At 47.3% G+C, this 14,778-nt stretch overlaps 1 long non-coding RNA gene across 1 annotated transcript; it reads left to right on the top strand.

Annotated features, from left to right (window-relative positions):
• Positions 1 to 202: 202 nt before the first annotated feature.
• On the top strand, positions 203 to 6,223 carry LOC122390584. The gene is made up of 7 exons (XR_006258181.1): positions 203 to 426; positions 576 to 624; positions 893 to 955; positions 1,225 to 1,287; positions 1,556 to 1,618; positions 3,255 to 3,336; positions 6,139 to 6,223. It is a non-coding gene; the product is annotated as an uncharacterized LOC122390584 (long non-coding RNA).
• Positions 6,224 to 14,778: the final 8,555 nt, after the last annotated feature.

Below are 14,778 nucleotides of genomic sequence, written 5' to 3'. Positions count from 1 at the left end.
AACAAACCATGGATAAACCGCGTTTTGTGGTTCGTGACAGCGGCAATGGTGGTGTGCTTTTCCTTCGGCAAAAACTGTAAGTATGGACAGATGTTTTAGAGAATTATATAATCATAAGTGAATTACAAGATAATTATTTTATAAGTGAATTATAAGTGAAGTCAGACTGGAAACACGCGTATAGTGTGAGATGACATACACCGCTTGCAATTCCGGCAAAATATGGTCTCGAAATATAAGTCACATTTCAAAAGTCATTTTGGGTTTCCTACACGAAAAATGCCATCTATTTAGAACATGATACCTGAAATCACGCGCTCCTATATTTTGAAGAAATTAAATATCCCGTTTCGGCAAAAACCTTCCAAACCTTGCATGTCATATCTGAAAGGGCTAACAGATCCTTTTCATTTTGCATCATATATGGTAAATGGTTGAACTATGACAAGTAAATACTTTTATGTTTTAAAATGATAAGCATTAACTATGCTGTGAGATAATACATTATCCTTTAATATTAACGTTTAAGATATAACAATGTATAAATCAATTGTAACTTGCAAATACGTTGACAGGTACTTGGACCGTTGGACGACGTCCAACCGTTGAACGACTCAGCTAACGGTAAGTAGAAACATTATATTTTGAAGAAATTTAATATCCCGTTTCGGCAAAAACCTTCCAAACCTTGCATGTCATATCTGAAAGGGCTAACAGATCCTTTTCATTTTACATCATATATGGTAAATGGTTGAACTATGACAAGTAAATACTTTTATGTTTTAAAATGATAAGCATTAACTATGCTGTGAGATAATACATTATCCTTTAATATTAACGTTTAAGATATAACAATGAATAAATCAATTGTAACTTGCAAATACGTTGACAGGTACTTGGCCCGTTGGACGACGGATTAAGGACGACGTCCAACCGTTGGACGACTCAGCCAACGGTAAGTAGAAACATTATATTTTGAAGAAATTAAATATCCCGTTTCGACAAAAAACCTTCCAAACCTTGCATGTCATATCTGAAAGGGCTAACAGATCCTTTTCATTTTGCATCATATATGGTAAATGGTTGAACTATGACAAGTAAATACTTTTATGTTTAAAAATGATAAGCATTAACTATGCTGTGAGATAATACATTATCCTTTAATATTAACGTCTAAGATATAATAACGTATAAATCAATTGTAACTTGCAAATACGTTGACAGGTACTTGGACCGTTGGACGACGGATTGAGGACGACGTCCAACCGTTGGACGACTCAGCCAACGGTAAGTAGAAACATTATATTTTGAAGAAATTAAATATCCCGTTTCGACAAAAACCTTCCAAACCTTGCATGTCATATCTGAAAGGGCTAACAGATCCTTTTCATTCTACATCATATATGGTAAATGGTTGAACTATGACAAGTAAATACTTTTATGTTTTAAAATGATAAGCATTAACTATGCTGTGAGATAATACATTATCCTTTAATATTAACGTCTAAGATATAACAACGTATAAATCAATTGTAACTTGCAAATACGTTGACAGGTACTTGGTCCGTTGGACGACAGATTGTGGACGACGTCCAACCGTTGGACGACTCAGCCAACGGTAAGTAGAAACATTATTTTACCTTACTCTGAAGTTTTACCTCGCATCATTTTTATTCGTCGCAAAAAACTGCATCGGTTAGACACCGCATTGTGTCCTAACAAATAACATGAAAACTTTACCTAAGTCGATGTGAACCTAGACCTGAGTTTCGCTAAATATTGTACATTTCCCTAACTGTGTATTCTCAATATTTTTTTGGAACAAAATCGCCCATTAAACATGCTTCGCACATATCGTATTCTACTGTTCGTCTTTCGTGTCTCGACTTGACCTTCACCCTCGCCCCGTTGGGGAAGGGGGCAATTTGGCCCTCCCTGTGGTTTTTCCTAAATAGCAAGAAAACGACGGCGCGCAGCGCCGCCAAATTTTAAGTACTTTCCCGGGCATCAATTTGACACCTTCACACAAAATTTCAAGTCTTAGGTCACCTTAGGTCAGGAGTTATTGAAGTCAAACTGAGGTCATGTTCCAGCAAAAATGAGCAAAAAACATGCAATCTTGAAACGCTCACCAAATCTACAGTTACCAAGCAATTTCAAAGTTCTTTATATGGTCATGTAGACAAAAAGCATCGCTACAAAACTGTTATCACGGATTTCCAAACTTTTGGGTTTTTGAACCCAAAAAATTCAATAAATTGTTTTTTTAGAAAACTAAAAAACCAAAGAAATCCGAATTTCGAAAAAAACGGAATATATTTGATAGTCCCTGCGCTCTTCTATATACATATCAAATTTCAGATCGATATCTCGTTTTTGGGCCAAGTTATAGCGAAAAGCTGTTCAAAAATGATGACGTCAAATTTTTTAACTCAATTTTTAGCGCTTCTAGACCACTTAGGGCAAAACAAAGACCACCATTGAACTCTTCCCGTGACGAGCTGCATCAAATCGCTACCCATTTTATGCAAAAATATCAACTTCAAAAATTTCACCTAATATAACCTGACCTTGACCTGACCTTCACCAGAACATAATAATCTAAACTGACCTCCAAGGCTGCCTGACCCACATAATCGTATTTGGCATATAAAATGGATCATAATACACGCATCACATGATATTTTCATATTGTGACCCTCAGTGACCTGACCTCTGTGACCTGACCTGGTATCAGTTACCTCAAATAGCAAAATATGTATTTGAAAAACATTTCCACATCGATGATTTTCAATGAAATGCATTTTACTCGATTTTACAACGCATTTCTTCAAATGCCTGTAAACGGTGAAAATTCGACTTTTGACCTGACCTGTGACGTCATCGGTTTGACCTAGGTCAATACAATTGGGACACAAGGTAGTTCCCTGATGGGGCTATCCGACACCGTTTGCCGCTTGTCGCTAGGTTGCATGGTTCTCGAGATCTTAGGGGGGGGGCAAATTGCCCCCCCCCCCCCAACATAGCGCGTTGCTCGGCAGAGCCCAACGGGGCGCGGTTTAACGTTGATGCCAACTTGAAACATTCTTGCAACGTTACTGTATGTAAGTTTTAGGAATTATCCAAAGCCTTGCACATTGCTCTAGATCAAGGTGCTTTTTAAATACGTTGCATCGTACTATTGCCGTTCATAATGCGACATAACTCCGGGACAAACAATCACAGCCGTGTTTAACTTGCACTTATATTTACAGGTCTCTGCCTCGGAGTCGGGATCCTTCTAGAGTCAGGAAGGACGAACCCGCCCTGAAAGACGCACAAAACATGAGGCCAATGGTAAGTATTAAGTATAAACATAGCTTAAGTTTACTCTGAAATTATAGTTCGGTACTGTGCACACTGCACAGATGTATGATAGCACAAATCAGTCGAATGTCTCCAAACTACAGAATACTATTCAACTTCGCTGCAAGGGTGGTTTCAGGCCGTAGACCATATGGCCATGTTAGTAGACTCTTAATTGTGAATCGGGCTATCCACCCACCCGTTTTGTAAGATATTTCGATATCAGTTTGATCCATGGTATTATCACAGCCGGTAGACCTCGTAAGCTTCGCTCATCGCTGGCGTTTAACCTCGAGAGAGCTGCCAACGACACCAGACAGTCAACTCAACTCCGTTTACCCCGTGTAAAAGTAAACTATGGAAAAAGGCAATTAATGTACCGTGCAGTTCAAAAGTACAAGAAATTTAGCATTTCAAAGGGGTTGTCTAGTACATCCAGGCGAACGGTGCACAACAGCACACATATTTCGATTCAGGCAGTTGCAGGGTGATAGGCACAAATGTTGTGGTTTGCAAGACTTCCGTGGGATGTGTTTTATGCTTTATCTTATCTAGGATCTATCTAATGTGCCTCGACTGAAAAGCCATTACTCGAGTGGATGTCGTTGTATATTAATTATAACAATAAACAAATAAGATTTTTCCTAAATATTCATTGCGCACATTTCAGCCAAAACACATGCCGGGTCAGGTCAGGTCAGGTCACCGGAGCGGGTTTGTTGACACCACATCATAAAAGTTTGCAATCACGTCAGAGCTGGAGTTTTTCACGGAGCAATTTCCTCTCTTCAGGTCCTCATCACAGTACCAGTATGTGTAATTTGTATACCTCAGAATTTGTATATCTGTGACCTGAGGTCAGGTCAGAGTCGTGATCTTTACATTACAAGCCTATGGGAAAATATTGAAATGTTTTCTGTTTCGAGCAAACGAGTCAAAGCCCTCCAATTCTTTCAGGATTATGACACATTATCTCATCTGCAATGACCTCAATGTACTGACAAGGGCACCGGGAAGGGTCATCTGAGGTCATGTTTAATAGTTGTAGCCAATAAAACACGATATGACGGTGCTAATGACTTGTAAATGGTATCCAACTGTTTGCCTGGTCATGACGCATTGATTGGTACCCAGCGTGACCTTCCTAGTTCAAATTTTGAAGTTAACCTATCAAGGTCATGCAAGTAACTGTTTCAAACATGAAACATCTCATTTTTGATGACCTCTGGTGACCTCAATATTGATCTGACTCAAAACAAGTTTGATAAAAAAGTTGTAAGTCTTTCAACGAACTATCTAACGCCGTTTACCGTTCGAAGCTCCGATTCGTGGTTCTCGAGATCTGAGGGGGGGGGGGGCAAACTTGGCTCTCGAGGTCAACAAATTTGTTTGGATGCGGATTTACGAGATAATTGCGACGATACTTTTAGTTTAAGTCTAGCTAGAGCCCCTTATGAATTATGGAGAGCCGCAGATTGCAAAGCCAAATAGCTCTGCTATCGGGGTAATATTCGGCAGCTTTGCAGACCTTGCAAAGCCGTATTTTTTTGTCCGTTGAAAAAAATACGGTTTTTAAAATAAAAAATACGATTTTTTCGACTTCGACAATCGACTCCGACTCTGCTCCAAATCCACTTCCGACTCCGGACATTGAGCAGTCTTATGTAGTCTTAGCAGTCCATAAAATGACAGCCAAGTTTATATCAGAGATCTTTTAATCTCTCCTGAAACCACCCTTTCCGTCCTCCAAGGCCCTGCAGTGCGAATATACTTTTTAACCATCGCCCGTCCGGCCAGTTCATGCAACCCCCCCCCCTTCCCTACAGTTTTCCGAGTACTCCTTCCCTACGCAGTATTTCTTGTTGACTATCAGGCCTTGGAAGACACAGTTAATGAAGACGGGAACTGTCAAAGAACGGGATCATTATGAGCCTCTCAGTGCACCTTATTTGCCTGGCTTCCTTACGTCTTGGGGAGTCAGTGCGCTTCCGTGGAACTCTCTCTCTCTCTAGGTCTCTGAATCGTAACAAAAATAAATCCAGCTCTGGTCACAGGTCACTAAAGAGTCAATTCTAAATGTTTCTAGGACATTTTTACCGGGGATGCTGAGTCTAGATTTTTCGGTGACTCCGACTCCGACTCCGACTTCAAAAATCGACTCCGACTCCAGCTCCGACTCCACATCCGCCTCCGACTTCGGACATATCTCTTTAGGTGGCCACATAATGAAAGTAAAGTTCATGTAGCAGATTCTTTGTCTTACCTGAATCGGCCATTTGAGCGTTCCAAGGCCTTTCATTGCAAATTTACTTTTAAATAGCTTGCAGATAGGTTTTGGCGCAGACACCTGCTTTTTTCAATCGGTTTTTTCATCTCCTTTTTTCAATGACAACGCTCGTCCAAAACAGCTGTATGGCCTTAGCTTCGAGATAATCAAATTTTGAAAGGTCATTGAGCATAATATTAGCCGTTTTCACGACGGGCTATCCGGCGAATGCACCTAATTTACACCAAATCTGCACCTTATCTCTTGTAGAGCAAATATCTTCATGTAATGAAATTATTTTGGTATTTTAATCGATGATAATGTCTCATAGTTTGACAAAGCAGGCATATAAGCAATTAGTCCAACCCTAGCTGATAGCTACTAATAAACACATTGAACCCAATTTCACCAAATCTGCATCTAATCTGCACCAAACGTGCAACAAATGTGTGCCAGATGGCCGTCGTGAAAACGGCTATTATCAAGTAAACAGGTTTATTTTCACATTCTCTTCTCCTTCGTTTCAGGTGCAGTATTGGCAACGTGGTAGAGGCACGGCGCATCGTGCGACGTGGAACCGCCGAGGAGGGGAGGGGTCGGGAAGGGAGCAAGGACGAAGGGAGGGTTTCTATACGGTGAGGGGTGGGGGGAGAGGTCGGGTGCGCAGTTGGGGTAGGGGGGTACCCGCTCAGTCGGCCGCTTCGGCTACGTCCGAAGCAGGCAACACTGTCTACACGCACCGTGTTGCCTGCTTCGGCGACAGTCATGCCCGCCGGCTGGGCGAGGTGAGCCGGCCGACGACAATGATGGTTGGCAACCTAAAGATGCGCACCGAGGCACTGACCCGCAGCACCACGCGCGGTGGCCTCGGTGCGCATCTCGAAGAAGACTGCCGCTGGTTGCTTGGTGCTGCTGTCAGCAGTCATGACAAAAAAGTATCGGCGGCGGTAGTGTCTTTCGGTGTGAATGCGGTGAAAGGTAACCTCGATGACCCTGGTCACCGCGAAAATATCTTAGTGTCATGCAAGCAAGCCGTGACCAGGGTCATCGAGGTCACCAAACTCAACAAGGACACGGTACCGATCATCCTAAGCGTCATCCCCCCCTGCTACATTTCATCCGAGGGGCTCGCGCTGTGCCGAGAGCTATCATCAACCTATGAACAGCTAGCCTCCCAGCTTGATGCCGTATTCATCAACGTGGAAACGGCACTTGGCGGCCCCTCGGATGAGGGGGATGACATCCCCCTAAGGCGTTCCGCATATAGCAGCGACATGGTCCACCTCTCCCCAGAGGCCCTGCTCCACCTCTGGGAAGAGGTGGACTGGGCGCTGGTGTCGGCAAGTCACTATGTCAGAAATGAGTAGACTTGACGACTAGAGTGACTTGACGTGCCCTGTCGTCGTCGCGTTTGCCGTGGACAGGCGCGCGCCGCCGCATGTTTCAGCTGAGCAGTTGGCCGTGTGCGGGCCGCGGAGCCTGATCGTTTATCGGTTTGTGTTGTGTATTTGTGATGCTGCGCGGGGCCGGTCGGTGGGCACTGACCGCGCGATTAGCCCAGCCGTCCAGCGCTGAGGCGGCGCTTGTGTTGCGTTAAACCCTTGCTAGGAGCTGTGGGTTGATAAGCAAAGTGGACTTGACAAATCATCGCTGTCAACCTTGCTTCTCGAGAAACATAAATGATGCTGATTATGTCAGATGATTACTATCACTATGTCAGAAATGAGTAGACTTGACGACTAGACTGACTTGACGTGCCCCATGCCGTCGTCGCGTTTGCCGTGGACAGGCGCGCGCCGCCGCATGTTTCAGTTGAGCAGTTGGCCGTGTGCGGGCCGCGGAGCCTGATCGTTTGTCGCGTTTGCCGTGGACAGGCGCGCGCCGCCGCATGTTTCAGTTGAGCAGTTGGCCGTGTGCGGGCCGCGGAGCCTGATCGTTTATCGGTTTGTGTTGTGTATTTGTGATGCTGCGCGGGCCGGTCGGTGGGCACTGATCGATCAGCCCAGCCGTCCAGAGCTGAGGCGGCGCTTGTGTTGCGTTAAGGCCTTGCTATGAACTGTGGGTTGATAATTAAAGCGGACTTGACAAATCATCGCTGTCAACCTTGCTTCTCGAGAAACATAAATGATGCTGATTTTAATGGTGTTTATGCGAGGGTACTGAAAGTTTCGTCGTGATCGGCCGCTTTTTACGCGAGTTATTCGCGAAAAACCTTAGGGGGGTTCGAAAAACCTTAGGGGATGCGTATGGGTGACCCCTATTGCACGTGCCACGTGCAAAACGAAAAGAAGTCAGTTCAGTAACAAGTCTAATAACTCTGTAGTTAGTTAACCGATTGCGCTGGTACTTGGGATGGATGTTGGCACGCACCCGGCAATGCATTTCCATGTGTCACGGTTGAGGTGCCACTGCACGTGCGCACGGGCAGGGTAACGCTTCCAGATCTCGAGAACTGCCGGGCCTTTTGCACTCAAATTTGGCACACCGCTATAGACCGGCGAATAGGGTGTCGTGCACGTCAGTTTGTAGCACACCCACTTCGGTAGAGTGCAGTGCACGTCACTTCGTAGCACACCCACTCTGGTCTGCACGTGCAAGGCTCATCCTCTCGTTTGGCGGCAGGCGTTTTTGCGGCGTTACAGAGGTGCTTGCTCAAACAACCTGCGGTCCCGCGATGCGGAGCCCAGCATCGCAGATGCTGGTAACCGCAGGTTGTTTGAAAAGACAAACACTCATCTTGTAGAACCCTCAGGAGCATACACCACAGAACTTTATGTTAAGCCATCAGCAGCCCCTATCATATTACATTTTGACTCCAGCCACCCTATGCAGACCAAAAGGAGCCTCATACACTCTCAGTCGCTTAGAGCTGTTCGTTTGGGGTCTGATAAAGCAGCACAGGACCGGGGTCTACAAAAAATAACGGACATATTCATTTCCAGCGGCTATCCGATTAAACTGATTCGTAACATACAAAACGCAATCAGATATAAAAACAAACAATCTCAAAAGAAAAAGTCTTCTCCCAATATTACCTACATATCTCTACCTTACATTGACGAAACCCTCACACGTAAAGTCAACGCAGCAGTGAAGTCCTCAGATTTGGATATTCGAGTTGCGTGGAAAAGCGGACCTACACTCTCAAATCAACTGACCTCGTCTGCACTGCAACCCCCTGATTGTCCCAGGGGGTGTCGTAAGACTTGCAGTACGTGTGAGGGTGGCCTCAAAGGTAGATGCCATACCAAAAACGTTGTGTATGAGATTAAATGTAAAATGTGTGGAGATACATACATTGGTAAAACTAGACGCATGGTGAGGACTAGATTTATGGAACACTTGGGAGACGCTAGGAACAAAAGGAAAGGTACTGACCTAGGTGATCATATACTGACAGCACACCCCACAGCACAACCGATGAACACTGACTTCGAAATTTCTATTCTTCATAGATGCAAGGACGAAGCGAACCTTTTAATAACTGAATCAATTGAGATAAGAAACAAAAAACCAGCACTTAACAAAAACACATCATCATGGCGCTTACTCCATCCAGTTCCCTACACATCATCATATGCACATTAGCGCTTGTTCCTTGGCTTGTTCTGTTGGTAGCGTTATATGACACCGATACCTACATAGTAGCAGTAGTTCCTTTCGGGTCTAACAGATGGCTCCAGTAGGCAGCGCCTGTAGATATGCTGTACCGCCGAACACAGATTATGATTGGGTATTATAGGTCATTGTTAGCTGTGATTTAGAATGATGTGTATGTATTAGTGTGTGCGTAGTACGAATTCTGAGATGGAATGATAGCGTAATTCGCGTAGTACGTATTGTGTTGTCGACTGCTAAATAGGTATACGTATTTATTAACATAGACAAATAATAGCGCGCAGTACGCACTTAGGGGTCGATCTTAAAATTATTATTCGTCTAAATCTCAAGATATCTGTTAATCCTTTCACGATATTTATTGCATGCGCATGATTTGTGTCTGAGCTTGGCCTGCATCTCTGTGTTCTATTTGTTGAATTTACCTATATGTATCCGAAGAAGCCCCGTGGGTGAAACGTAATACAACTATTCTATCAATTTTGATCCTAAATAATGAGCATCTGGCTAATAATCTTCATCATCATATGTAACACAATGCTCAGTACTAGCATCTCCATCCTCGAAAATAATGGTCCCAGGCGATTCCCCGGGTCGATATCTAGCCGCACCACCACTAACTTCACACGTGCCTCACATCCCTTATCCCTTAATCGTCCCTTAAACGACGGGGCGCGCCAAAAGTGCCTCAGGGGTTCTTCTGATCGCGAAAATAATGGTCCCAGGCGATTCCCCGGGTCGATATCTAGCCGCACCACCACTAACTTCACACGTGCCTCATATCCCTTATCCCTTAATCGTCCCTTAAATGACGGGGCGCGCCAAAAGTGCCTCAGGGGTTCTTCTGATCGCGAAAATAATGGTCCCAGGCGATTCCCCGGGTCGATATCTAGCCGCACCACCACTAACTTCACACGTGCCTCACATCCCTTATCCCTTAATCGTCCCTTAAACGACGGGGCGCGCCAAAAGTGCCTCAGGGGTTCTTCTGATCGCGAAAATAATGGTCCCAGGCGATTCCCCGGGTCGATATCTAGCCGCACCACCACTAACTTCACACGTGCCTCATATCCCTTATCCCTTAATCGTCCCTTAAATGACGGGGCGCGCCAAAAGTGCCTCAGGGGTTCTTCCGATCGCGAAAATAATGGTCCCAGGCAATTCCCCGGGTCGATATCTAGCCGCACCACCACTAACTTCACACGTGCCTCACATCCCTCATCCCTTAATCGTCCCTTAAACGACGGGGCGCGCCAAAAGTGCCTCAGGGGTTCTTCTGATCGCGAAAATAATGGTCCCAGGCGATTCCCCGGGTCGATATCTAGCCGCACCACCACTAACTTCACACGTGCCTCATATCCCTTATCCCTTAATCGTCCCTTAAATGACGGGGCGCGCCAAAAGTGCCTCAGGGGTTCTTCCGATCGCGAAAATAATGGTCCCAGGCAATTCCCCGGGTCGATATCTAGCCGCACCACCACTAACTTCACACGTGCCTCACATCCCTCATCCCTTAATCGTCCCTTAAACGACGGGGCGCGTCAAAAGTGCCTCAGGGGTTCTTCTGATCGCGAAAATAATGGTCCCAGGCGATTCCCCGGGTCGATATCTAGCCGCACCACCACTAACTTCACACGTGCCTCACATCCCTCATCCCTTAATCGTCCCTTAAATGACGGGGCGCGCCAAAAGTGCCTCAGGGGTTCTTCCGATCGCGAAAATAATGGTCCCAGGCAATTCCCCGGGTCGATATCTAGCCGCACCACCACTAACTTCACACGTGCCTCACATCCCTCATCCCTTAATCGTCCCTTAAACGACGGGGCGCGCCAAAAGTGCCTCAGGGGTTCTTCTGATCGCGAAAATAATGGTCCCAGGCGATTCCCCGGGTCGATATCTAGCCGTACCACCACTAACTTCACACGTGCCTCATATCCCTCATCCCTTAATCGTCCCTTAAATGACGGGGCGCGCCAAAAGTGCCTCAGGGGTTCTTCCGATCGCGAAAAGAATGGTCCCAGGCGATTCCCCGGGTCGATATCTAGCCGCACCACCACTAACTTCACACGTGCCTCATATCCCTCATCCCTTAATCGTCCCTTAAATGACGGGGCGCGCCAAAAGTGCCTCAGGGGTTCTTCCGATCGCGAAAAGAATGGTCCCAGGCGATTCCCCGGGTCGATATCTAGCCGCACCACCACTAACTTCACACGTGCCTCATATCCCTTATCCCTTAATCGTCCCTTAAATGACGGGGCGCGCCAAAAGTGCCTCAGGGGTTCTTCTGATCGCGAAAATAATGGTCCCAGGCGATTCCCCGGGTCGATATCTAGCCGCACCACCACTAACTTCACACGTGCCTCACATCCCTTATCCCTTAATCGTCCCTTAAACGACGGGGCGCGCCAAAAGTGCCTCAGGGGTTCTTCTGATCGCGAAAATAATGGTCCCAGGCGATTCCCCGGGTCGATATCTAGCCGCACCACCACTAACTTCACACGTGCCTCATATCCCTCATCCCTTAATCGTCCCTTAAATGACGGGGCGCGCCAAAAGTGCCTCAGGGGTTCTTCCGATCGCGAAAAGAATGGTCCCAGGCGATTCCCCGGGTCGATATCTAGCCGCACCACCACTAACTTCACACGTGCCTCATATCCCTTATCCCTTAATCGTCCCTTAAATGACGGGGCGCGCCAAAAGTGCCTCAGGGGTTCTTCTGATCGCGAAAATAATGGTCCCAGGCGATTCCCCGGGTCGATATCTAGCCGCACCACCACTAACTTCACACGTGCCTCACATCCCTTATCCCTTAATCGTCCCTTAAACGACGGGGCGCGCCAAAAGTGCCTCAGGGGTTCTTCTGATCGCGAAAATAATGGTCCCAGGCGATTCCCCGGGTCGATATCTAGCCGCACCACCACTAACTTCACACGTGCCTCATATCCCTCATCCCTTAATCGTCCCTTAAATGACGGGGCGCGCCAAAAGTGCCTCAGGGGTTCTTCCGATCGCGAAAAGAATGGTCCCAGGCGATTCCCCGGGTCGATATCTAGCCGCACCACCACTAACTTCACACGTGCCTCATATCCCTCATCCCTTAATCGTCCCTTAAATGACGGGGCGCGCCAAAAGTGCCTCAGGGGTTCTTCCGATCGCGAAAAGAATGGTCCCAGGCGATTCCCCGGGTCGATATCTAGCCGCACCACCACTAACTTCACACGTGCCTCATATCCCTTATCCCTTAATCGTCCCTTAAATGACGGGGCGCGCCAAAAGTGCCTCAGGGGTTCTTCTGATCGCGAAAATAATGGTCCCAGGCGATTCCCCGGGTCGATATCTAGCCGCACCACCACTAACTTCACACGTGCCTCACATCCCTTATCCCTTAATCGTCCCTTAAACGACGGGGCGCGCCAAAAGTGCCTCAGGGGTTCTTCTGATCGCGAAAATAATGGTCCCAGGCGATTCCCCGGGTCGATATCTAGCCGCACCACCACTAACTTCACACGTGCCTCATATCCCTCATCCCTTAATCGTCCCTTAAATGACGGGGCGCGCAAAAAGTGGGGAATCGCCTGGGACCATTATTTTCGCGATCGGAAGAACCCTTGAGGCACTTTTGGCGCGCCCCGTCATTTAAGGGACGATTAAGGGATAAGGGATATGAGGCACGTGTGAAGTTAGTGGTGGTGCGGCTAGATATCGACCCGGGGAATCGCCTGGGACCATTCTTTTCGCGATCGGAAGAACTCCTGAGGCACTTTTGTCGCGCCCCGTCATTTAAGGGACGATTAAGGGATAAGGGATATGAGGCACGTGTGAAGTTAGTGGTGGTGCGGCTAGATATCGACCCGGGGAATCGCCTGGGACCATTATTTTCGCGATCGGAAGAACCCCTGAGGCACTTTTGGCGCGCCCCGTCATTTAAGGGACGATTAAGGGATAAGGGATATGAGGCACGTGTGAAGTTAGTGGTGGTGCGGCTAGATATCGACCCGGGGAATCGCCTGGGACCATTCTTTTCGCGATCGGAAGAACCCCTGAGGCACTTTTGGCGCGCCCCGTCATTTAAGGGACGATTAAGGGATAAGGGATATGAGGCACGTGTGAAGTTAGTGGTGGTGCGGCTAGATATCGACCCGGGGAATCGCCTGGGACCATTATTTTCGCGATCGGAAGAACCCTTGAGGCACTTTTTGCGCGCCCCGTCATTTAAGGGACGATTAAGGGATAAGGGATATGAGGCACGTGTGAAGTTAGTGGTGGTGCGGCTAGATATCGACCCGGGGAATCGCCTGGGACCATTCTTTTCGCGATCGGAAGAACCCCTGAGGCACTTTTGGCGCGCCCCGTCATTTAAGGGACGATTAAGGGATAAGGGATATGAGGCACGTGTGAAGTTAGTGGTGGTGCGGCTAGATATCGACCCGGGGAATCGCCTGGGACCATTATTTTCGCGATCAGAAGAACCCCTGAGGCACTTTTGGCGCGCCCCGTCATTTAAGGGACGATTAAGGGATAAGGGATATGAGGCACGTGTGAAGTTAGTGGTGGTGCGGCTAGATATCGACCCGGGGAATCGCCTGGGACCATTCTTTTCGCGATCGGAAGAACCCCTGAGGCACTTTTGGCGCGCCCCGTCATTTAAGGGACGATTAAGGGATAAGGGATATGAGGCACGTGTGAAGTTAGTGGTGGTGCGGCTAGATATCGACCCGGGGAATCGCCTGGGACCATTATTTTCGTGATCGGAAGAGCCCCTGAGGCACTTTTGGCGCGCCCCGTCGTTTAAGGGACGATTAAGGGATAAGGGATACCTGCTAGGGCAAAATTAATGTCATATTCGTGCTCCCCGTCCCCGAATTGACCAGATATGACGTTTTCAAGTGATTCGGTACTCGACGCTGAATACGAATCCGAATCCGACGCCAACTTCACGCACATCATTTACCGCACCTTTCAAAGAAGCGGGAATGTGCGTGAAGTTGGCGTCGGATTCGGATTCGTATTCAGCGTCGAGTACCGAATCACTTGAAAACGTCATATCTGGTCAATTCGGGGACGGGGAGCACGAATATGACATTAATTTTGCCCTAGCAGGTATCCCTTATCCCTTAATCGTCCCTTAAACGACGGGGCGCGCCAAAAGTGCCTCAGGGGCTCTTCCGATCACGAAAATAATGGTCCCAGGCGATTCCCCGGGTCGATATCTAGCCGCACCACCACTAACTTCACACGTGCCTCATATCCCTCATCCCTTAATCGTCCCTTAAATGACGGGGCGCGCCAAAAGTGCCTCAGGGGTTCTTCCGATCGCGAAAAGAATGGTCCCAGGCGATTCCCCGGGTCGATATCTAGCCGCACCACCACTAACTTCACACGTGCCTCATATCCCTTATCCCTTAATCGTCCCTTAAATGACGGGGCGCGCCAAAAGTGCCTCAGGGGTTCTTCTGATCGCGAAAATAATGGTCCCAGGCGATTCCCCGGGTCGATATCTAGCCGCACCACCACTAACTTCACACGTGCCTCATATCCCTTATCCCTTA

The sequence above is a fragment of the Amphibalanus amphitrite genome, unplaced genomic scaffold (assembly GCF_019059575.1).
Source record: "Amphibalanus amphitrite isolate SeventyFive unplaced genomic scaffold, NRLGWU_Aamphi_draft 000020F_arrow, whole genome shotgun sequence".
Classification (NCBI taxonomy): domain Eukaryota; kingdom Metazoa; phylum Arthropoda; class Thecostraca; order Balanomorpha; family Balanidae; genus Amphibalanus; species Amphibalanus amphitrite.
This window is presented reverse-complemented; position numbering and strand designations above follow the sequence as displayed.